At 32.7% G+C, this 25,830-nt stretch overlaps 2 long non-coding RNA genes across 2 annotated transcripts; both read left to right on the plus strand.

Moving 5' to 3' along the window:
* The first annotated feature begins 4,575 nt into the window (after positions 1-4,575).
* LOC149923349 (uncharacterized) lies at positions 4,576-11,252 on the plus strand. The gene is made up of 3 exons (XR_016476834.1): positions 4,576-4,681; positions 10,418-10,580; positions 11,162-11,252. It is a non-coding gene; the product is annotated as an uncharacterized LOC149923349 (long non-coding RNA).
* Positions 11,253-14,223: 2,971 nt separating this feature from the next.
* On the plus strand, positions 14,224-18,190 carry LOC149923350 (uncharacterized). The gene is made up of 4 exons (XR_016476830.1): positions 14,224-14,324; positions 14,645-14,712; positions 18,071-18,103; positions 18,161-18,190. It is a non-coding gene; the product is annotated as an uncharacterized LOC149923350 (long non-coding RNA).
* Positions 18,191-25,830: the final 7,640 nt, after the last annotated feature.

The following is a 25,830-nucleotide window of genomic DNA, read 5'->3' on the forward strand; positions in this document are numbered from 1 at the left end:
GGTATCCAGTGTGGGTCTGTACTAGGATTTCTTTCACTCAACCTAGCCGTTTCCTTGAATTCAACCCCGAAGCCTCATTGACACCATTTGCCCCTCCTAAAGTATGATTCGCCAGTCTACATCAATGCCCTGGCTACAGCGCTGCTACCCTCTTACAGCTGAATTACAGTAGTACAGTCAGAAATCCGTCAAAGCCAACATTCTGTAGTGTACCCTTCTTCATTCTGAATATAACTTTATTTTTCCACTCTTTTTGAATATCTCCCTCACTTTTGCCCATAGTTTTTCCTATATTTCCATTAATTTTTTACCTATATTTTCCTTCAATTCGTTTGAAAATTTCTATTTTTTCTAAAAAAAAAATTGAGGATTGTTACTTGTCACCCTCCGTTTATACAAAATCTTACATTAAAAAAACTAAAACTTTGTTATCTCTATAATAAACCTTTTTGGGTCAAGTATTTTCCTTTACTGGTCAGTTCATGACAGTTAAATCAACCAACATTATTTTAATTTGTGTAAAGGCTTATTTTGGCCCAAAAAGCCGATTTCCAAATTAATTTTAATGAACAATAAACAGTTTGAGATATTTGATATGAAATTTGACCAAAAGTGGTAAAAAATTCCTTTCACCTCTTAAAGGGACTTTCAAGTGAGGTCTAGTCGATTTGAAAAACGTCATTCAGTCGTTACTCTAACTTCACAACGAACGGCGACCGAATGACGTATTTCAAATTGACGAGTGTGGTTTCTTGAAGGTCCCTTTAAGTCGAACAATGCTATTATTTAAAACATTCTAAATCAAATTTTATAAAAATAAAAACTACACCAAAAAAGTAGACGCCATCAACGCAAAATCGCTGCGTTGGTGGCGTCTGCTTTTTTTGGTGTACTTTTTATTTTTCTTAAATTTGATTTTTCATTTTTTCTAATGACTGTAAATTGGGAAAAGATGTATTTTTGGAAGCTGAATAGATTGAAGGTACTTTATTTTCCAATTGCATTATCCCTTTAAACTTGTCTGCTTATTTGCCTGCTGTTGTCTCATGATCAGAGATGTCCCCCAACTAGAACCTCTGGTTCATTACATCTAGCGGCCCTTACACATGATTTATTAGAAAATATAGAAAAACAATTCTTTACTACAACACCAATTTACCTAAGAGATACGTAATATATTATTAGCGCCACATGAACTTACATGCACAGTTTATTTCCAACATTATTAGGGATGCACCAATATCAAAGACAGATATATTAGCTTATATTTGTAATATTGGTATCAGCCAATATCAGCTTAAATAAAGCCTATATTGTACGATTAGTAGTTAATGCTTATTTTTTATTCTTATTTGTGTTAGAAATAGAATTTCATACTTAAATTTGTTGTCTTACTTTTAACATCATTAAGTAGCTGTGAGCTCATCTTACTTTAAACTCGTTTTAAAGTTCAATGGAAGTGACCAAACACAGGGAAACTAAAAGTTTGTACAAGATGCTTTCCTCATATAATAATAAAAAGCTTTAATTTAAGTTAATACTACCAATTTTACATAGGACTAATTCATTCATTATCCGATAAGTTGTCGAAGTGAGCATTACCCATTTGTTTCTGCTACGGGGGTCTTATTAGTGAAAGCCAAATCAAAACACGTATTTTCAGATGCATGCATTGTTTGTTGCCAATGGTGCCTTTGACATTCCAAGTGTATGTAATCTCCTGCTATAGTATATTAATTTTTCTTCACTTTTAACCAAAAAGTAGGCCAAATTCGGACCATCAAATGGAGAAGATGGAGGAAAGTCTTTCATTCGATAGAACCAGATTCTTTGACCATTTAAAGAGGAAATAATTCTTAAAGACCAAAATTATTTCAAAAAAATTTTATTAGAGAGAACAGACCATTCACTGTATAATATAATAAATTATTACTCATTGAGTAACAATCTGCATCAAGTTTAACATGTTACAGGAAATACAAATGTTAAGAGTACTGAGTACCTAGACCTTGGCGTCATTATGTCCACATTCCATATTCACATTATTAAACCACGTTTTTGAGCTAATCTAATCTCTATACTAATTTTTCACGTGTGTACCTATGGAATCTATAATCAGTTTATACAATTTTTATGCTCGCCCCCTTTTAGAATATTCAAGCTTGTCCCTTTCCAGTTGAAAAATCTCCCTTGTGATGAAAGAATTTCTTCCTTTAAATGGACCTCATTGGCCAACCATCATCTATTTCTGGATCTGGTGAACCAATTCAAGTTCCTGAACACTCCTGGCCTACCCTTTTTCCAATTTAGTAACACCAGTGATAAGAGTCACACGTTCCAAGAAAATCACTTTTGGCCACTGTAAGAGAGATATCAAGAACTATAGAGCTCCATACTAAAATAATTTTATAGGATAAGTTTACGAAGAACCAACCCATGAAATAAGGATAAAAAACTAAGTAGTTTTATTTAAAAAATTGTCAAGATGTTTCGAGCCACGGCTCGTCATTCAGTCTGATTACAAAGCAAAACCTCTACGCTTATATAAAGTTATTAAAAACGTTATGCACAACGGCTCAAACGTCTCAACAATTTTTAAATAAAAATATTACTTCATCTTTATCCTTAGTTCATGGGTTGGTTCTTCGTAAACATTTATTTTATCCTAGATATCAAGTTTCCCTTAGATCGTACTGCTACTTCTCAATTAAAATCTCTTGAAAAACCATTTATCTGTATTTTGTAATATATTATGAACCCTGTCTTGAGTTACACCCTAATTTGGAACACTAGAGGTGGGTGGCTGCAGAGCCCTAGTTCGTCAATTACTATAAAGTGAAGTTAATTTTTTTTTAGCATCTAGTGCTTTTTTAGGTATTTATTCTGGTTCACACTTTGTGCGTCTAATTCTTAGAAACCTACAATTTCAAAAGAGGTTGGTGAAGCTTCCCAGTGCGAACAAATCTTTAATTAGGAAAACTGCCAAAACCATCGAAAACTTTAATACATATGTTTTTACGAAAAAATAAATATTCTGGAATTCGTATAGAAGTGTACAATGAATTTGTACTTCTAATGGTTGACTAAAATTATATTTATAATAGTTATATTTTGTCAAATTTATCTGCTACTATTGAAAGTCCATAAGATGGGCGTCCTTATCATGCTCCTGACTCCAGATTTGTAGTATAACTAAACTTTATCACAACATCTTTGTAGGAAATTAGAACAGTATGAAAATCTTGTAAAGTGAATACCTAAATTGGTTCTGATAATACAGTCACATAACAATACTGTTAAAGTTTACGAGTTAACAGTTCTTTATTGTCTTTTTAAGATTTCAAATGCTTAAGATCACTTTTTAACCGCTTGTTCAAAATATTATTTATATTTTTCCAATTTTAAAGAGTTCCCATCTTTGGTTTTCTTAATATATTTCTGCTTCATACTGTGGTTACATAAACTTACGACAAGGTTTATTAAAGCATAACATTAGTTGCTTGGCAGAAATGGAGTTGAAGGTGTGTATTGCGGACGAAGGCGCATAACCGCTTCACCAAATTAACCGTCTAGTATTTCAATTCCATATCATAATTTATAAATTTTGTTTTTATTTCCATTATCTCCATTTTAGTGTCTCTACCTTTAGGTTCACTGTCTGTATATATATTCTTTTTGTAAGTTATGATATTACAGTACCCTCTAGTCATAGAATGTTTCATGTAAGGCTACACTTAAGCTATAACCAGAGATGGTCATTTAATTAAGCGCTAATGTAAAAAAGGCATTTAACCAATCATCTCCGCTCAAAATAACTAAGCCAATCACAAGAGCTGCCCAAATAAATAAATCCCGAAGGTAAGAAAAAAAAGTAAGAAGCACCGTGCTTTTCAAAACTTCCGCACACCAACTTGCGTTGCCATTTAAGTTTGAGTTGATATAATAGGCCAAAACTATTCGCTCGCTTTAGGACGAAAAGAGTACAAATTTTACCCTAAACTACCAACTTCTTCCATACAATAACAACCAAACTGTATTTTGAAGTTGCTCGCTATTTCCTAAAAAAATATACTCTAAAACTAGCGAATAGTTTTCGCCTAGTAATACACTGAAAGAATTATAACATCCAAGGTTTAGCATTATCAAAATTAGTCAGTAGCAAAGGATGAATGATACTCCAGTAAGCGGTTATGGAAATCTTAAGGTTTAATTTTCATTGTTTAATAACTATATTGTTTTTCATACAAAAATAATAAGAGTAAAGATTTTCTTACCAAGTCAAATAGTATCCTCAAAAGACATAGAAACACCCTAAGACCAGGCCTAAGATGGCGAAGACTGTGACGTTACTATCCCTCTCTCTTCGCCGTGTTTTTTGGAAGCAAAGACTATATATAATGCTTCACTTTGGAAGCAATGATGCAAGGGATTAACAAGTTTATAATTAATATGTTTGAAAATGTAATTTATGTGCGAGATTTGAAGCTGGTATAAAGTATTAGGTCACATATAAATTGGTAAAAATAATTTCTATGCATTTTTCAAAGTTGTTCGTGGCTTCGCCCATCAAGGTTTAAGTGTGAACAAGGATAAATACTCAAGCGCGGGAAAACTAACCAATTGGATTCATGCCTAATGCCAATTATGAAATTAGGACCTAATTATTAGGATAACTCAACAAGTAAGTGTACAAATATTGGTATATTTTGGATTTGTAGTTATTTGTTTTTTGTCTTTCGCCATATGATCAAAGCAAAAGTATTATTATGTAGAAAGAAATCTTGGTAGAAACATGGTTTGATTATTTAGTCCTAGGCTGATTATTTTTGCTAGGAGAGTCCTAGCAAAAATAATCAGAATTTTATTACATCTGTACAAGAAGTACAAACAATATATCATCTTTCATAATATAAATATTTGCTGCAAATTATGTGATATATTATGAATTTTATTACCACCACACGTTTATAATATATCTATACGAGATATTATTTATAATTCTTTTACAGATATGTAATAAAATTCTGATACTACCGACCAAGAGATGTGTAATATTTATGAAGTTTTAAAATATACCCTAAAAATAATTACTGGGGTAAGCTGTGGTCATATATCATGTTTTAAACTTATACCTGCCTGCCTTATATAATTTTATCCAAAAACATTTTTGAAAATGTCAAGCCATTTATCCGTTTAGAAATTTTTCTTGGGGGGAGCCTATGAGTCCCAAAACTTGGTTAGATAGACAACTTTGACGTTCATCGCTCTGTGGCAAAACTGATATGTATAGAGTAGTAGCACTCCGTAGCTTTGGCCATGGCCGCCATTGTGGGCGCGAATTTTTTATGAATAGGAAAAAGCATGGGTGACGTCGTGTGACGTAGCACTGCCATTACTCTATACTAATTTCTTCTTCTTGGAGGGGGCCTGGGCCCCGCCCCCTCGGTGCGCCAATGATTTTATTTAACAATGGTGGTCGAGATTTTCTTGCGTAAGCGGTTAAACTAGACGTCCTAAATTATATTGTTTGCTCTTTTTTATGGGGTACCCCCCCCCCCCCCGAGATCTTCACTTTCACCTTCCCTTAAAAACTTGCTGAGTAAATAACAAGCTTTAGAGGAAAATGAATGTGAAGATTCTTCTCATTTTTGAATCAGTTTCTGAGGTTTTCCCTCCAAGAACTTAACTTTCACCTTCAAATAAACACTTGCTGATTTTAATAGTAATAGTAGCTCTTACTATTAGCGTTTGCAAACACCCATGGCCACAGCTGGAGTGCTACCACAATATGAGGGAAAATAGCGGGAAAAATGGCTTTGGAAAACTGGGAAAATAATAGGTGATTATGAAAATATCGGTGGTCACGTGATTTGGTTAAGTACTACCAAGTTGAAAGTATCAAAATTGGCTCTTTTTGTCTGGCTAGTTGGGCAAGGGTTAGCGAGATTTCTATTATTTCATAAAGGATTTTTCGTTTTTCGTTTTGAGATAAGTTTGCAAAGTCGTTAAATTAAGGTAATTGATTTATTAAATGAAATATTTTAAAATTCTATCCAAATTGATTTTAATTCCTTTTCAGGTTTAATCTAGATTTAAATCCTAATTATAAGTGTGGTCATTTATTTTACAGCCTTTAAAATGTCAACTAAAATTGGGCTTGTTTGTTTATCAATACTTGGTCTAGAACTATAAGAAATAAAAAAATATATAATTAATTTGTTAACTTTATGTATTTTTAATAATTTTAGAAAAATACTAACTTTTCAAACAATCAATCCATGGTTGGTGCTTTTTACTAAACGCGGACGACCGCGGGCCTCGGTAGGTGCAGACGAATTTAAGCAGCCGACGCTTTGTCAAAAAATAACCAACTCCCGTGAGCCTCTACGCGTAATTCTTTTTCATAATCACCTATTCTTTTAGTTAGCTAAAAAGGCGAGAATAAACAGACCCGAGGTGAAACGCTAATTGCTAAGCTTTTTCAAATATTGAATTATTTAAGTGTTAAAAGTTGAAGAACACTAAACAATCATATACAATTACAACATTTTAAATATTAAACAATATTTAATTCAGTTTTGTGTTAGTTTTCTATTATAAGCTAAGTAACAAGCTTTAGAGGAAAATAAATGTGAAGTTTTTTCTTTACATTTGGCTTATTAATTCTCAAATCTGTTCAGAGCAAATTTTTTATTAACCCTTTGGTTTTAATTTTTTTAACTTAATGAACAACTTAAGTAATTATTTTAACAGAATTACACAAGATAAATTGTTTGGCCTGTTTTGTATTTTTGAAAAGGTGTAGTATTGTAATCTGTTTAGGATATTCTGGATTTAGGTTCTTCTAAAAATTTTATATCATAAGGTTTAAATCTTTAAGCCATAATTTTGGATACTTTAATAGATAAATAAATCCATTTCAGTAGAGTTTCCCAGTATTCAACTAAACATTAAAAAGGGTTTAAATTTATTGTAATTTTGGATATAAAGTTTGAAATATTAAAATTATGATGGTTATTTTACTGAGATTTTTCTTTTTCAAGGAATATTTTAAGAATAAAAACAAATTTCAAATAATTGAGGGCCAATATCAAGAAATCTAAGGCTCATTTGGAAATTCTAGAATAGCTTCATATATAGCCCATTTTAGCTCTGCTGTTGATGAATACTGTTTGCAATAAATCAAATACTGTAGGAATCTTTTCAATGGATTGAGTAAATTTATTGTAAAAATCTAAACACATAAGACAGGTGTACAAAACGAAGACCAAATTATAATTATATATTTATTTATTTTTTTACATCAAGAGAATAGTTGAAATTCTGAGATTTCCCCCAAGGAAGTTTTTTAAAGTTGAAAATATTAAAGAAATTACTCTACAGTAAGTAATCTGATTATGTTTTCTTTTTCTGAACCTTAATGGTTAATTTTTCAAATAATAAATTTTGCACAAGATAAAAACAGTTTTTGAGCTATTTTTAATTAAATTCCTTATGATAATGGCGCAAGACAGGGGCGTAGCCCGAAATTCGTTAATATTTTAACAAACATGGGATGAAATTCCTAAAATATGTGAACAGAAATTATAAGGACATTTTTTCATGGGTAGCATTTTTCCACTGCTGCAGAAGATCATCCCATGTTTGTTAAATATTAGAGTGCATCACAGCTAGAATAGTTCTTCATTTAGTTAGTGGAATTCGAACTCTCTAGCCATAGGATGATGCAAAGTGGACTTGGAAATAATTGAATGTAATTCGCATTATTGCTAAGTTTTATTCGGCGGACATTCCTCATGGTAAAACACCTACATCTCTATGCTTGTGTTAATCCTGTCACCTTTGTTATTCAAGATCATAACATAAGGATTAGAAGGTCATCATGAATTTCTATAATTTTATTTATCAATTGATTACTGGGAGCTATGGTCTACTACTGAAAAAATTTAACAAGAAAAATTGCACATTTTGTTTAATAAAATTTATTTAGAAATTTAAGCCTGAAGCATGAATACAAGGAAACTTAAAAAGGTGAAGAAATTCATCATTAAATGAAAAAAAAGACATTTAAAGTTAAATCACATGCTAAAACTTGTACGAATAGGTCTTTGAGAAACCCTACATGACGTTTAAAGTTAAAAATCAAAACGTGAAACTTTGACTAATTGATAATTGGTCTATTGCTCAAGTTTGCATTTTTACTTTTCACTATTAATTTCTTATAGGGCTAAGCTTTCCCCCCCCCCCTTTAAGATGGGTTTATTTACCCTTTCTATTATTTATTTGGCATGACTGCTTATGAAGCCAACAAGGCTTTTGTACAAGCATAGTTATAAAAGGAATTAAATATATATAAAAATTAACAGATAAAAACAAACAAGACAAAATACTATTACAAGACTACTATAATACTACTATAGAAAACACAATCATTGGCACATTTTAAGTGTTGAGAAAGCGATACACAGATGTCAGAAGGGAGAGAGTTCCAATCATTAACAGCACTTTTGGCGTGGCACGTTGTTTGTTCAGCTTGTAACAATTTGGATCAATCTAATCATATCCTATTAAGGATAAAACACGATTAGGTTAACTGTTACAAAAATTAGTGTTTGGGTAAAAATCATGAATTGAATTTATATCTAAGAAAGATATAATATTGAATATTTGAAATTAGAGAAGAATACGAAAATACACTCAGTGATAAATTAAACACTTAAACCGCCCCTTTCCTTCCATCTCTAGTTGGCAAAATAATAAAAAAAGGAAAGAATTTATCGTTCACAATAACTAACAGAATATTAAGCATCTCTGATAATTTAACTTTGTTTTGAAAATAGCAATGGAAAAAGAAATTAAAGAATGTATTAGCAAAATGGCCTTACAAAAAAGGATAAAAACAAGATTAGAAAATGAAAAAAAAGTTTAAGTAATATTTTAGTTCAACAATACAAAGAAAGAGTTTTAACCCAGAGATTATAATTAGTCCTCTAGAAAGGTCCCCAAGGGAAAAGTGTTGAAAATTGAGGCCACATGGTGATAAAGAAAACTAACACATCTAAATATCTTGTTGTCTGGCTCGAAATGACCTTGAACTGGGATGTACAATAGGTTTTAAAAAAAGCTTATAGCAGACTTTGGTTACTGAGATCCCTGAAAATACATTTGGCTATTGATTCTTTGAGATTAATTTTTATTACTCTTATTAAACCAATATAAGATAAAGAGCCAAAAGCCCCGAATGTTGCAACCAAAGCTATTGCGAAATTGCCAAAATACTCCTCGTTAAACAGGCAAAACAAATTGCTAGGTTAAAATCTGTACAGCTTAGTTCTTATCAGAACCGCTAGTTTTTGTGTATAAAATCAAAATTAACATGCCACACTATGTTTACCAACAGCTCTCTCCTCGTGTGGGAGGTGTTGTTTCTTGCCCCTGGCCTTAAATCATTAGATTCCATAAATATGCTCACTGTATGAAATTTATTTCTTAGAAATTTGTTAGTCTTGAGAGGAGATCTAACAAGTAGTAGAGCCCCCACTTTTGATTCAATGATATACCTTTGCAGGCTGTTGAGAAATTATGAAATAGAAATGAGCTATATAATAGCAAACTGATAAGTCTTTTTTCGTGGTTTAAACAACAATCCATACAAATGTTCTTAGAAGTCAAATTTCGCAAAGTTCACCTATTTACATCTAATTTGAACCATTTAACGTTCATCGTAAATGTCTGAGTTGGTATTAAGGTGTGATATTTTTCATATAGGAAAAAACTAGTTGAATATTGGTACCCCTTGGCTGTTCTTATGGGACTTAGGAAGGTGAAATCAACTAACTAACTCTGCTCTTAATTATTTCATAATCGCACAACCTTGAAAACATTTTTTGTTGTATAAATATAAGCAGAAACTAGACTAAACTGTGTGACTGAAATAAATTAAAAGTAAATATTACTGATTAACTGATTCAAACTATATAAAGTTATTTGGTGGCCCTGCTGTTTGCTCATCACTGATTTAGTAGATTATCAAGACTACCATATATAAAGCTTTTTCATTTCACTGATCGTGATTTGTTCCGTCTTAAGACATCATTCACCCTGCAAGAGAGAAATGGAACATGTTTCGAAGATTCAAACATTTAATTTCTAAGCTTAAATGGAAGACGCGAGAAAACTTAAAAAAAACTGCTCCAAGAGCAATCTTTTCCACAAATCTATTAAAATCAACAGATTGGTAATAGGTGAAATTTTATCAAAACAGGTCGAAGCATGATAACTTAAAATAATAATAATAATATAATAATATATTTAGGATATACCCTTATAAGCACCATCTCTAGCACTCCAAAGCAGTTATAGAAAACACTTATTGTAGTGGTGCTATTGAAATTTTAATAAGGTTATTGATTTCTAGGTTTTGGAACTTCAATCAATGGCCAACATGCCGTCAATTTTTATTACGATAAGAAATGTAAAACTAGTGTCATATGCTGATGGCATTATGGAAAGTGAAATTGGAAAATTGAAGGAATTTTTTTTAAAAGCTATTGATCATTTAAGAAAGAAAAAAATAACTGGTAAGTGAATGGACATTATCTAGCCCAATAGTTTTAATTTTATGATTGGGTGAAATGTTCTAAAAAATTTTGTATGCCAATGAAGGTACCCAACTATTCCGCCTTCATATGAAAAACGAATACTTATTCCAGAAAAAAAACTAATGTGGTGTAATTTGTGACTTACCTTAGTATTTTTATTTGGGGGGGGGGGGGGGTACATGGTGCCATTTAATTAAAAGTCATTGTGGAAAAACTTTATTTATTAATAATAATAATAAATAGATTTATTATATATGAACATCTTTTAAGTACAATACGTTTCTACAAAAGAGTCCTGGTAGTTTTACCCCAAACATGAAATTCGCACTAAAAAAGACATGATCTAGAAAACGAAATGAATGTAATTAAATGACTTATTCAGCTTCCTCTTTAATTGATTGTGTTGACTAATGCTAAGTTATAATACATTTTAAGTCTAATTAATTATATTAGGGCAAAAGACATAAAAAAAATAAAAAAAATATTAAAAATTCTAATGTTTGTGTATATATGTATATATATTTATTATATATATATATATATATAAAGATATATTTTAGATACTTCTGTTGAATGTCCAGAACAATTTGATCCCCAAAGAATGTTTGTTTGTGACTTGAGAGAACATGTTACAATAATTCTGACACCCTATTATTAGTATTATTTTTGAATAGAACTTGTAACAGAAACTCGTCTGAAGAATGGAATCCAGGTTTTGACACGACTATTTTTATTGCCGATGCATAAAGCTAAATATTATTTATAAAATTTCGATAGACAACTCTAAATGGATTAACAAAATAGGTAAAAATATTATCAGGATTTTTGTGGTTGTAGAGGTATTTCCAAAAAGTAAAACATTTAAAGAGAAATATATGTGGCAGTCCTTGTCAAATCAACATGTCCCACACTACTCCAGTTCTCTATTTTATGAAATTTGGTAAACCGATCTAATTTTGCTTAAAATGAAATAAAGTAAAAGTGCAGCCAACCCCGACTAGTCAACCTTGTATTAATTAATCAATTTTATTTGTTAACAAAATTAGCTTAATTTAATTTTTCAATTCAAAACAAATGATTTAATATAGTTGGATGCTTATTTTGAGCATTTCTGTATCATTATTTGATTCTTCATGTGGTAGCTTTCACTATCTACCAGTGGTTGCTGTAGGCTTTCCAATTGACAATACAAAGGAAAGAAAATATTGAAATTTTAATCCTATAATTTAGTTTAAACTTTGTTCCTTGTTTGCATATTCAAAACCATTTATCTTGTGTATTTAAGTTTTAACTAAGCTATTGACAATTTATTAAACCCCAGTGCACCCTTATACATTTTTTTTAAATTAGGAAATACATGTAGGAAAGTTCGTTATCTTTTGCTTTCCACATGTTAAATGCCATTTTAAAGTGTTGGTTGCACGAAAATGGATAGTAATAAAATCAAATGAATGAGGGCTTGTTTTGAATCCCTGGAAGTTCTCTTTCCAAAAATGTCATTCTTGAAACAAATTTCCAATCCTCAATGTACTAATTGTTTGTCCAAAACTGACCTTTTTTGCTCCCCTAAATCCTGAAATTTTGCGCGGATTTTCCTCCTTTGTAGCATGAGCAATATGGGGCAAATCGAAGCTGTAGTTTTATTCCTACAGATTTTTAATTAGGCTTATTATCGAAATAAAAAATATATTTATATATTTTTTAAGCGTGCGCATGGCGGCGCGTACGACACAACAAGTAAACAATTTAATACTTCGGTTTCATACAATTTTTCTACTACATAGCCTTAATTGTGTATGCCTATTTCAATTACTAGGCCGCGTTGGATTTTTTCTTCGATGTTAAATCAACCTGCTTATAATCCCAGATGTAAAGAAATGTATTACAGACAATTAGCCATGATACGCTTCACATTTTCTGATGTCATGGGTGCCGAAAATAATTTGAGAAGTCTGGAAATTCGCCAAAAACCTTGATTTCCACAATTTTGACTTCTTTTTATGATAATTCAATAACCACTTATCCAATTTTGATGAGATTTTCTGTACTTGCTACAAAATGTTTGTTCTTTCTAATAAATCATTAATTAGCCAAAGCTAAAATTTAGTGCAACCAACCTTTTGAATAAACTACTAGATGCGATTTATGCTATATTGGTCTTGGTTAATCTTCTTCCAGTTACGCTGTGCTTGGTGTGTTGAAACTGCAACAAAATTTCTTATTACATGGTTAAAACTCAAATACACATATAGACCAAAAATTAATTTTTATAGAAAGACTGTATTTTAGGTATAAACCAATAAGTGACTTTCAAAATTTAATTTCCAAAACAATTGTTATTAATAATAATAAGAAAATGCTTGATAATTGTGGTTGAAATTAAAATATTCACGACTTTAGTGCATTAAATATTTAGATGTTTCGCTGCAATTGAGAATTAAAGTACTTCTAACATATTAAAGGGGAACAGGGCCTCATAAGTCACAAAAAGCAGCCTAGTATCTCATTAGTTCCAGGCACGTGGGAACATTTGGATTAAGGGGGAACGGCATGGATGCTGAATTTTGGTGCCTCCCGCCTCATCAACAGGCTTTTGGCGCCCCTTTTAAAACAATTTGGCGTTTTTACTCCTGTATATCCTCCATTCCTACGTCACTTATTGGTTCCCTCTGCAAAAAGAAAAATACTATTCATAATATACAATAAAATTAAACCTTGATAGAGAATTCATAAGTAGCGAGTACCTAATTTTTAATAATTTAAAATTTTCCACCCCTAATTTTTTTAGACTTTAGGTGTTTTGAAAATATGCAAAACAAATGTAAATGAAAAGCATAATTATATATATAAACTTATATTTTTTGTATTAGTGACTGTAGCAGCGTGGACCACAAGTGGAGTCGATATTTAACTAATTGTAATAATTGAAACATTTTTCATGGTGTCTTGCTATCATTATTTTTGGAAATGCAGTGCATGTTTGGAAAATGAGCTTTTATGCTTTTTAAATTTGACTTTTGAGCTTTAACTTTAAGTGCAACTTAAGGGAAGAGGCTAGGTAACTGCCTCCATCATACAAACTAATATAACATGTCGACCTTTGTTATAACTACAGTACAGCCTAGAACAAAGTTCACTAAACAAGCACTTTGCATGGGATGAGAAACTGCCTGGAAGAGGCAATTGTGTTTCTTGAAATTGAGGAAGCCTTTGGATCAAATCTATGTTGACGGACAGTGAAAGTGATGTCCTCGCTGCTGGGTCTCCACCAGCTGTGGCTGCCCACGAGGGGGGGGGGTTATCTCCCCTGCTTTAGTGCCTGGTGCTGGATGAGCTCATTCGGAAGTTCAACAGGGGGAAGTAGTTGTTTTGGTTATGCTGATGATATTGCTATTGTCATCACTGGGAAGTTCCAGTTATGGTCAGGGATGTAATGAGGAGAGCTCCTGCGTATGTTGAGTGCGCGTGCAGGGAAGTCAACCTCACAGGTTATCCTTGTAAGACAGTCCTGGTTCCTTTTATGAGTAAAAGGATACGGGGAATTTTTGATGGTATTTCCTTGTTAGGGTTTTGCATAGACAAATCCCTTATTCCTGTTCATGGGGTAATTTCTTGTTTACCTTTGCATTAATTTTTATATTTTGTATAGGAAATGGGTTATTTGATCAAGATTACCAACTTGGTGGCCTAATGAACTACCTTACCATTCAATGAACAACCCAAGTAAGTTGCATATCCAAGATATTAAAGAATTCTTACCCAAGATTTAATAATAATAATCAGATTAAGTCAACTTGCGACTTCTAAGGCCTTTTAACCCGTGGCCTTGTTAAACAGCGTAGGAGGGTGGTGGCCAGTAATAAACTTTTATGGAGTAAAAAAATTGAGATTCCCGTACGATCTCTTTTGGATATACTCTCATAACTTCCACTGACTGCATTACATGGTAAAACCCCCAATTCGAATCTTGGGCGCGAGTTCCGTATGATCATTTTGTTTAAATAAAGGTTCTTTAAAAGTTGTTTAATAATATAATTCTTTAGATAAAGATGGTCATAGATTTTCTGAAATTGAATTAAGAAACATCTTTCAAAGTTATGTGAATTCTACTGTGAGTATTTTATTTTGAGTTTGGATGCCTAATTAATTTTTCCATTGAAATCATAATTTAACAGATTCTGATAACAATACAATTTTATTTCCCAATATGACAAATCGGTACAGATACAAATTTTCCAGATTTTTATCAATACTATACTGATACCGATATTTTTACATTTTTACCAATTTTGAATAAATGAAAAAAGCTGATGAAATTCAGAAAATATAAATCTTAATTATAATATTATACCTCGCTTAGGCTCACTAAAATTTAGTTGCCCACGTCTTTTAATTTCTTTTTTCTATACACAGTATAGGGTGGTTGTTAAGGGCTGCCAGACCAACCCCGACAAAGACTCTTGTCCGAGGGGTCGGACATTTACCAAAATCCCATACACTTTGTCTAAAATCGCAAAATCTTTTAACTCTCTCTCTATGGTAAATTAACATTGAAATCCCAAAATTACTTCAAAAAGTAATGATAAAATCGCCAAAATCTCTACGAAATCCCGAAATCCCGTACAAAATAATGGCAAGTGTCCGACCCCTCGCTCTTGTCATAGGTAGCATAGCATTTGGTATACTTAGAGAGAATGATCCACTTATGGTGTAATGTAGAAGGGACCCAAAAGTGAATTTATAACGCTATTAAGGTGGTATAGATTAGTAATTGATATAGCAAAAATTGATAAACAAATAATCAATAACGTTGCAAAATGTTTTTTAAATATTTTTGACTACATAGTTAAAAGACCGAGACTAGAGCGAATTTCCACCCCTCTAATCCTGTACTTAATTTTTTGACGAGTGAGAACTGATTGACATCTCTGACAACTGGAGTGACCGCCTGAACAATTCCATGTATTGTAGCTTACCTCTTTTTTGATGATCATTGCATATATTCTATTCAAAACCAGTCAGAGCCGTCGTTCAAGCTGTCGACGCTGTTACACAATTTTGCGGGGTCTAAATTCGCGCACGAGAAAATGGGATCTCTGTTCTGGGCCTTTAACTACCTTTATTCCATAAAACTTTCATTCGCTGTCACTACAAGAAATTATCAATAGCTTCTCAATATTATTACATATAATAATTGGAACCATTTCTAAGTTATATTACATAATTTAAGCCAGGTAACCAAATGCTTAATTAAGAACTCTTTCATATTAATTTAGTTTAATATAAAATCTTGTTAACTATATACACGCAAAAACAAGAGCTAAGATTCAGGGGCAGCGTCAGTAATAGGCACGTGCCTATCAGTGAATTTAAAAGGGGCCTTCAAAACTATTATAGGGCATCCACAAACTATTGTTAGGGGGCCCCAAAATTTAAATTAAATTCTTAGTAATAATGACAATATTTGTTGTTTGAATGGGCAAACTCAAAAGAATGTTATTAAAAATGTAGTGAAAATACCCACACATTGGGTACTGGTAGTCATATGCAATTAATAATATATTACATAATACAGCCTCTTATATTATAAACCAAGTAATTTTTTTAAATAAAACTTATTCCAAAATGCTAGTTAGTACATTTTCTTACCGCAATGATTATATTTCTAAAACAAGGTGACCACTTTTCCTTAATTTTCAATACCTTCCTATAAATTCCTTGCGTTTTTTATGTAATATAACCCAAAAACCTTCCTTTGTCATATACTCTTCTACAACTTTATTTTATCTACTGTTTTGCGATAAGAATCATTTTTGCTTATGGTTTTTCGTATATTTTCCTTTAATTTGCTTTGAAAATTTATTAATTCTTCTATAAAATTTTTGGGCTAAGCTGTAAGTTTTTTTGCATTGTTTAATCTAAGCATATGACTACCTGGTGGCAATTACGTTAAATATCAGTTAGATTTACATATTTATATGCCAAATTTTTAATACAAATCAACACATTTTGTTTCCATCTTTGACTTTCATTGTTTTGTCTTGAGATTGCAAGAACTAGACTAATTTTACTTAACTAGAAACCTTAACAACTCACAATTGTCTCTTGACAGGCTTAGCTGGGGCAGCCACGATCGGGGGGTGTTGAATTCCAGTTCACATTCAATTCGGACTACAAAACAATTGTGTTACTGCGGGTAGAGTGCCTATATCTGCGATAGATATATGTTGGCCAAATAATAGCTCATTCTATATACATTGGAGAATATGAACGCATGCTTGATATAAGGTGTATTTGGTCAAAAGTCATTAGAAAAAGTAATTTAAATTTTAATGTAAACTGATTGCCAAAACAGTGTATCACTTATATTACCCACCGCATAGTCCATCCACAGATTTTGCACTGGGAACAAACTCTTCTAATCTAACTATCCAGAACTGGATTAGGTAAATTTTGTGATTTATCACTCTGATGCTATTATCACAGTGACATTTTAGTTAGTTAATATAAAAGACAAGTTTTATGTCACGTCTAATCAAAACTACTGAAATAACAATTCAACTTAGAAAACAATTTTTTTTAGGTGTGATATGAAAGTTGAAAAGTTCCTTTTTTTATAATTTGACAAATTATCACTATCTTAACATCTATTATGGGTTCAGTAATTTCAAAATAAGTTGTATGAGTTATACTAGAGCTTATAAGTAGAACTGAAGGTTTAATTTTATTATTAAAACAAATAATCAGCAATTTTGCTAATATTTATAATTACATAAGACTTTTAATGTTGCGCATTGACTGGCCAAACTGGATACATTAATACACCTGGCGTTGAAAAACCAACTTAAGCACAAATCCAGCAAAGCATACTGAAAACTGCTAGAGGTGATGGGTGGGGTTATAGGGTTGGTTTTTCCCACACGGGGTGCCTAGGGTTATTCGCTTAATTCATTACACTTCATAAATTTGTTTTGAGTATACACACCTTTTACATAATTCAAGTAGTTTTATTTTGACATGAAAAACTAGAATACGCAAAAAAATTATAAAAGTTAAAATTGCTAATTTCATCAAGAGATAAAATCCTATATTATCTATAACATTTGAGTTAGGCAATATTTTGTGTCAATTGGTTTAAAGAAAGTAGCTACTTCAATTTTGAGTTGCTTTTGGTTAATGAAAATATCATGGATGTTTTCATCAGCCATTTTATGAAATACATTTGTTGTATTTATACAATAATAGCCAATGGGCAATTATTAATAAGGTATAGTTATTATTTAATTTAATTGTTTTACTGAGAGAAAAAGAACAAAATAATTTAGGTTTCTAACTTTTATTACAGTACAAACCTTGTCCCATCTAGTCGTAGTAATAAGTTAAATGGTTGATCCACACAACTTTTACTATGAAAGTACTTATCCATTTTAGTGATTTTAATTAATTAATTTTGTTCAATTCAATATTAGCAAAATTCTCAAGAGAAAGAAGGATTCCAAAAAGTAATTATCTGCCGAGAATAATATTTTTTGTATATTGTCTGATCTTTTTCTTTACAGGAAAAGGATTCAGCACCTTGCGTGGTTTATGAAAAAATAAGTGAACATTTTTTCTAAAACAGTATTCGATTTAAACTTTTAATTTCCAAAATTAAATTATTGGAATCTAAATTGAGAAATGACCGTTATTTATTACAAAGATCTCCTCTTAAAATCAATACAATTCTTAAACTTTCGGAATTATATTTAAATAGTACTTATTTTGACTTTAATTCCCAAATTTATAAACCAAAAGACGGCCTACCATTTTTGGGTCGGACATGGACAAAAATCATTTGGCTTGCTGGCTTCGTTATATGGATGATATATTTTTTGTATGGAAGGGAGACTGGGATTCATTAACGACTTTTCACGATGATTTAAATAATTTACATAACTCTATTCAATTCACTCTTGAACTAGAAGTTAACCACGAAATTCCTTTTTAGACCTATTTATTAAAAATGTTAATGGTAAACTAACCTTTTCATTATTCCAAAAGCCTACTCATTCAAAAACCTTTTTAAACTTTAATTCGATCCACCCCAACCATGTAAAAACATCAGTCGTAAAAGGTTTAAAACACCATATTGATTCCATATCTGATAACCCAATTGCGGATAAATTAAAAATTAAAAATCAGTAAATTGAATCAGATCATCCAAAAACACTTATAGAAACCATATTTGACAGAAACTTAATCAGTATGCCTCCTGATATGAAAAGTAAACCTAAGGAGGAGGTTTTAGTTTAACCCTATATACCTTAAACCACAAAGAAACTTAAACGTATTTTGAAAAATTATAAAATAAACTTAGTATCAAAAACGACTAATATACTAAAAAATCAAATTTCTCATTTAAAACCTAAAATAGAGGATTCCGCCATTCGAGGCAGTATTTATGAAATCCCTTGCTCATGTGGAAAAACGTATATTGGTGAATCAAAACGTTGCATTTTAGACAGGATTCGTGAACATAAATCCTGCGTGGCTAAGGGCGATATGCATAACGGAATTTCAAAACATATTTGGTCTACGTTAAATCACTCTATTAAGGTTAAGATAACGTAGAATTTTCAAAATCCGGTACATTCAAGTTAATATTTTGAATATAAAATATTACACTTAAGTGTCGCTATTTTGCACACTTAAAGTTTCAAATGCACACTACTAAATGAAACGTTGATTTTTTTCAATTGAATATTTAGTTTCGTCACAATAATTAAATTAACGAAGCACCAATTTAGTTACTAATTCACGAAAAAAAGCATAACGCTGAATTAAATTTTATTGAAAATTTCACGAATGGTGTAGTTTGTGATACTAGAGTGAAGTATTTTTTAAAAAATTTAAATATATGATTAACTTTCATGTAATTCAATTTTATTAATTTTCGTACTTTTTATTTTAAACTTTTGGTTTGATAGTAATCGTAAATCGAAAAAAAGCGAAATTACTTCCCTTCAGTTTTTTAAGATCTATTTTTTTATACCATTTTTATAACTTTTGAATAATTCGATCTCGAGTTATTCATGAATTACGTTATATTTCATTATATATCCAATGCTACATTGTATTCAAAGTTCACGTATGCTCGTGAAGATGGCGTTCGAACCGAAGGGGGGGATTTACGAGGGGAAATGAGAAATTAATTGCAGTACGCGCGGCTCGTGCGACCTTGGACTGACGAGCCCTTTGACATACCTCACTCATTGTTGAACCCCTTGCCCAAAAACGACGGGGAGCAACCTTTTAACTTTTCTTTCTTCCCGGCTAGATTCTCTTCGATGCTTTGGCATATTACTTTCGCGATGTAAATATATTGCAAATGGCGGAGGCTGCTAATTTGGTTTTATATAATTTTTATGCATATATATAATTAGTAACCGCTTTATCATAAAAGCAATACATGTTTTACGTTACAAGTCCCCAGCCCTTTTTCTCTGGCCAGATGTAGTTGGCGCCGGCGATTCTGAAAGCTTCTTTTGTATGTCCCCAGAGACATTGTGAAATATAGCCATATCTTGGGGCTTTTAGTTTTCGGTGGGAAAGTGGAGTCCAGTATTAGAAGTGCAGAAGCAATTATGTGGCAGTCCCAGAACGAGGGAGCTTATGGTTCATTTGGAAATCGAATCACTCTTATTTGCGACGCGAGTAGAAACGGTTTCTTCGTATTATTCGCGAGTTTTTTTCTGCTATGGATAAGTTCAGCAAGAAGCACGACAGTCGGAAATTGAAAAAAGGAAAGCGAGGCGTTCATTTACGAAAATCGAACTCGACTTTCAATATTACTAATTCGAGTAATACTTCAACTGAATTGGATGATAGCGGGATCGAATTGAACGGATCAGTATTAACTCAAAGCTTCCGATGTTCTGTGTCGACAGATGGAAACGATCGTGACGAAACAAGATTACCATCTTCTATATCTTGTAGCCAAAACTCTGATTTTGATACGATATTACAAGGATTTCACGAGTAAGTAATATTAACTCATATTCATTCTATATTCCCTAAGAGGGTTTTCATTACGAACTTTACATGTTTATTAATAATAAATAATATTTATAATTTTATTAAGAGACAACATACCTGCCGCGAAATTATCGGCCAATGAATGTTATTTAGAAGAGCGATGTGCTTTTTCTAAATATAATTCGAAGATAACTAGTATGTCAGGGAGAAGAATTGTCGATATAGAACATTATACGACGGAAATCTGGAGAGTTGCCGCACATTCAAATGAATTCAAGTATAGAGGCGTGATGGTTTTCGGCAGAGAATTGAGGTAAGTCGATTTACTATCAATAGTGAAAACGGGTACCTTTAGACGTATTCAATTTTAATTTAGGCCCAATTGTTTATCGTGAGAGTTAATAATTTACGGTAACTCGGGTGGGAACTGTCATTTTTTTCCACATTATCTTTCACTTCTAGGTATGGTCTAGTCAGTAAATAATGGTTTAAATGCGACAAATGCCCGAAATCCAAGGTCATATCAACTGATCCAATCCCAATAAAGGGTGACGCACCATCCCTAAACTTATCTGTAGATTGGTCTTTCACGTCTGTTGGAGCAGGACACGCCCAGCAAGATGAAATATTTAGTGTCTTGTCTATACCTTCGTTGAGCCTAAAATCTTTTATTAGAAGCGAAATGAAAGTAGGAAAGGTAAAAAAATTGTTCGAACGACGTTGCCGTTTTATTAGATTTAATGATAACACTAAGCAAGGCCATTGACGAAGCCGGCAGGGAAGAATATCGCTTAGCTTTGGAAGCGGGAGATGTGGATGCTGATGGCTTTCCGTATATAACGGTGATCGTAGACGGTGGCTGGTGTCAACGAAGTTACGGCCATAGATTTTCCGCCAAATCCGGAGTCGCCGTAATCATTGGTGCCAGAACGAAAAAATTTTATTTTTAGGAGTAAGAAACAAATATTGTAGTATTTGCGTTGTGGCCGCCAAAAAAGAAAAGAAAATAGACCATGTGTGCTACAGAAATTGGACCGGATCGTCTGGAGGAATGGAACCGGATATCATTGTTGAGCGAATCCATGCATGGCTTGCGGTATAAACGTATGATAGGTGACGGAGACTCCAGCGTATTTAAAAACATCTTAGAGAAGGTATCATACGGGAGAGACGTGAAAAAAATTGAATGTGCCAACCACGCCGTTAAATGTTATACGTCGGCTTTATACAAAATTACCAAATCGGTACAGAATGCGAAACTTCTCAGTAAATCGAGAATCAACCGTCTTACTGCTGCTGCTCGACAAGCCATTAAAAGGAACGCGGAAAACGGTAAACAAGCTTCAGATTTGAGGAAAGAACTTCTAAATGGTCCGAAACACGTTTTTGGGAGCCATTTGAACTGTTGTTCTAGCTTTTGCAACCCGAGCAAATAAAAAACCGGCACTCTAAATCTATTTGTCAACAAAGCGGACTCGATGCTTCAAAACCACACCAGCAACGCTGCCGAAACATACATGCAGTTGCTATCGAAGTTCATCGGCCACAAGCAGTTTTGTAGATCTCGCAGAGGAGCAATGAATAGATGATCGACGGGTGCTGGCCTCAGTCAAGCCTATGGAAGTGAGTTTCACCAAAAGACATGGAAGCAAGCTTTTCAAAAAAGTCCTTCTATGGTTCTAAAACGCTATAGATCGAATTTTTCTAGAAAGCGTCAAGACACAAGAAAACGTTTGGCCTTTACCGAAGCCAAAACACATCGCAAGGTAGCGAGAACTATGGCCGCATCGACAGTCGAAATAGATTACGGACCAAGTGCTCAACAGCCCGATTATGCTGAAGAAAAATTTGAAGAACTAAAACAAGAGTTCCTGAATCATTTGAAATTGAGCGTTTCCGAAATCGCCGACCGTCTGCGTGTGACGAGTGGATTGAGGAAAAGACACACGGCGTCAATGATTGGACAAATCGCCAAAATGAGGGACACAACATCGGTGGTAAGGCTTGTAAAAAGCATAACATACCCAAGTCCTCTAAACACCCCGGCAGTACAGTACGGCAAGGAAAACGAAAAAAACGCTATTGAAAACTATAGAAAGCTTCGAGCTTTTATCCCTGTCGAGAAGTCTGGTCTCTTCGTTGACAAAAATGGGTTTCTCGCAGCTTCTCCCGATGGATTAGTAGGAGATGATTGTCTTTTGGAAGATAAATGCCCAAAAACAGCCGAAGAAACCACTTTTGAAACTTTAGCCGCTGCTAAAGGCAGTGCATTTTGCGCATCATTACAATCAGATGGATCGCTACACCTTAAACGAAAACACGACTATTTCTATCAGGTATTGCATTTATCGGCTCTCTAATTAGAATATTAACTTACTAATTATATTGGTTTTCTGCTGTAGATTCAGTTTCAATTATATTGCACTGGCCGAAAATATTGCAACTTCGTTTTATGGAGTCCAAGCCAATGCAATATAGAAAGAATCGAATTTGACGCAAATTTCTGTGAAAGTATCATTCCAAAGCTGCAACGATTTTACATAGAGGCCTTGCTGCCAGAATTGGTGCACCCTAGATTGTCCAGAAATATGGAAATATGAGAAGCTCCGTATGTAGAAGAGGCGACTAGAAAACAACAGCTCCGACAAAGCGCTAAATTAGCTAAAAGAAAGCAAGAGGTACGGATATTGAAACTCTAGAATGCATTTTTTATAGACGGAACCGTTCTGATTTCTCAGGTTCAAAACTCGGTTTCAAAAAAGAAGAAGTAATCTTATGACAATGCCAACTTTCCCAATGAAGTTATTCAGACGTATTCCAGTCTTTGTAGACCGAAACAAAAAAACGGCCCTTTTCAGGGCCATCCAAATTTTAACAAAACGTATCATCGTCAATAATGTATTGTTTACGCGCCTTGGTGATATTTTTCTTATTTTTCTAATAATCTGAAACATTTTGGGTACGTATAAAAGGTTATTGATATCTAATCCGACATAAAGACCGGCACGTGATTTGGGTGGGGCAAGGACATTACCCTCACCCCGAATTTTTATGTAAATAGTTGATTTTATAAAATGTCTTAACACTTGCCCAACTTGTTGAAATGTTGCCCTGGAATTGTTCAGCCAATCCCTAAGAATGAGTTCATAAACTCTTTAGTGGGAGAGAAAACGGATCCACAGCTGAAGCGGGGAGGCAACATTTCAACAAGATGGCCAAGGTTATTTTATAAAAAGAACTATTACGTCCCTGCGTAAATCTTGAATGTCATTTGCTTCACTAATTTTTAGTTTTTAGGTTTTCAACATACTTCTTTTCTGAAATAATAACTGAGTAGTCAACGTAATGTAATATATTTCTGCAACTAAATAAATGTTACCAGTATACGCAATACCGTCTACACTTGTTTATTTTTACCGTTTTCATTTAACAGTATTATTAGGCTATATTTGTATATTAGACCATATGTAACATAATCACTCATAAGTATGCCATAAAAGCATTTTCGTTAATGAAACCTTGTTCACGGGATATGACGTAAATTACGTCACTTACAACTCCGTGACGAAATACGCGTCATCACCTTTACTTATGGGAAACGGAAGTTAGTGAGAATCCCTCGCGCGTTTCTGGCTTTGCCCATGTAAAGTTTAGCTCGTGCCTCGCGATCACGTGATTTCTTTTCCATTGTAACCTTTTCAATAGCACAAGGATTATATGCATTTTTAGGTCAGCTCAATGTATGTTCCGCGTGAAACAAGGTCTCATTGAATTTTTTTCAATGGAAATAATTATACAGAGGCATACTTATGAGTAATTATGTTACATATGATTAGACTTATAAAATATTTAGAAGCCATTTTAGCACTCCTATTTCATTTCCCAGCAAACACAAATCGTCCCTGGGACGTCCCAGCATGGTCCATAGAGCCCAGCTTGGTCCCGTCCAAAATTCGTCCTACGGGACGAATAACGGACGTCCCATTTTAGTCCTCGTAGAACCAATTTCGCGACATCCGATATTCAGCCCAATCTACGTCGCATGGATCTCCACTATTCGTTCGAAATGTTTCGTCCATCAATGCTATCTAGAGGCGCGTTTATCAGCAATTAATTTTAATTTCTTTCACCTGTATTTGTATTTGAGCTGATAATGATTAATGAACCACAAAATATTAATTTTATTATGAATATTTTTATTTAAATTTACGAGTTTATTTAACGTGAATTAATGAAATTATGTGTTAAATCAAAACTACTTAATTATTTAATTAATTTTATCTGTTCTTAATTTTTATATTTTTTTATATTATTATTTTCTTAATTTTTATTTCCATTATTTTCATTTGATGAATTATTTCTACAATCACAGCCAATTACTGAGAAAAAGCTGATCTAAGTTGGCCGAGCTAAAGTCATTTTAAAATATCTGGTAGCCCAGTTTGTAGTTTTTTTGTACGACGCCATTACTCGATAGTTTGGAATCAGTCACCATAAAGTCCATAATGCGTTCTACACAAACGTTAAAGATTATAACATAGTAATCTCTAGTATCGCTGATAATATATCATAAGAGTAAGTATTTTATTAAAAAACATTTAGATTTTTTTAATGATTTTAATTCGATTTTTTTAATGTGTCTTTTACAGAGGTAGGAAGAAAATATGTTTGATCAAAGTCTATTTTGACGCGTTACCTTTATGGAGTATTCATCTTCACTCTCACTGAATGGTGGACTTATAGCTCAAATGCGTTCCGTGAATAGTTTAGTGAATTTGTATTTCCAAAAGTAAAATTTGCATTGTATTCCCCGAAAGTTAAGGAAGGTTCGCTGTTTTTAAAGTTCATTTTGGACCTGTACATGTTTCAATTTAACTTTTTAAGTTTATTATTCATTACTCTCACTGAACGGTTCGCCTTAAGCTTTATTTCATACTGTTATATTTTATATATTGAATTTGGAATTCCAAAAGTAAGATTTGGATAGATATTAAAATTAAGCTTCGAGAAACAGCAATTTCTAGAGTACATTTTTCATCCCTTAGTCTTAATTTTTTTTAAAAGAATAGTATTAAATGGCTTAGTTTTATTTTGCTTCTGATTTGAAAATTAATTTTATTGTTTTTTTACATTTGTATAAGGAAGGTTATTTAATTTTTTAATAGTTTAGTTCGAAATTTATTTTGTTATATAAAAATTAAATAATTATATAAGT

The sequence above is a fragment of the Leiobunum rupestre genome, chromosome 10, assembly GCF_980474605.1.
Source record: "Leiobunum rupestre chromosome 10, qqLeiRupe1.1.hap1, whole genome shotgun sequence".
Lineage (NCBI taxonomy): Eukaryota > Metazoa > Arthropoda > Arachnida > Opiliones > Sclerosomatidae > Leiobunum > Leiobunum rupestre.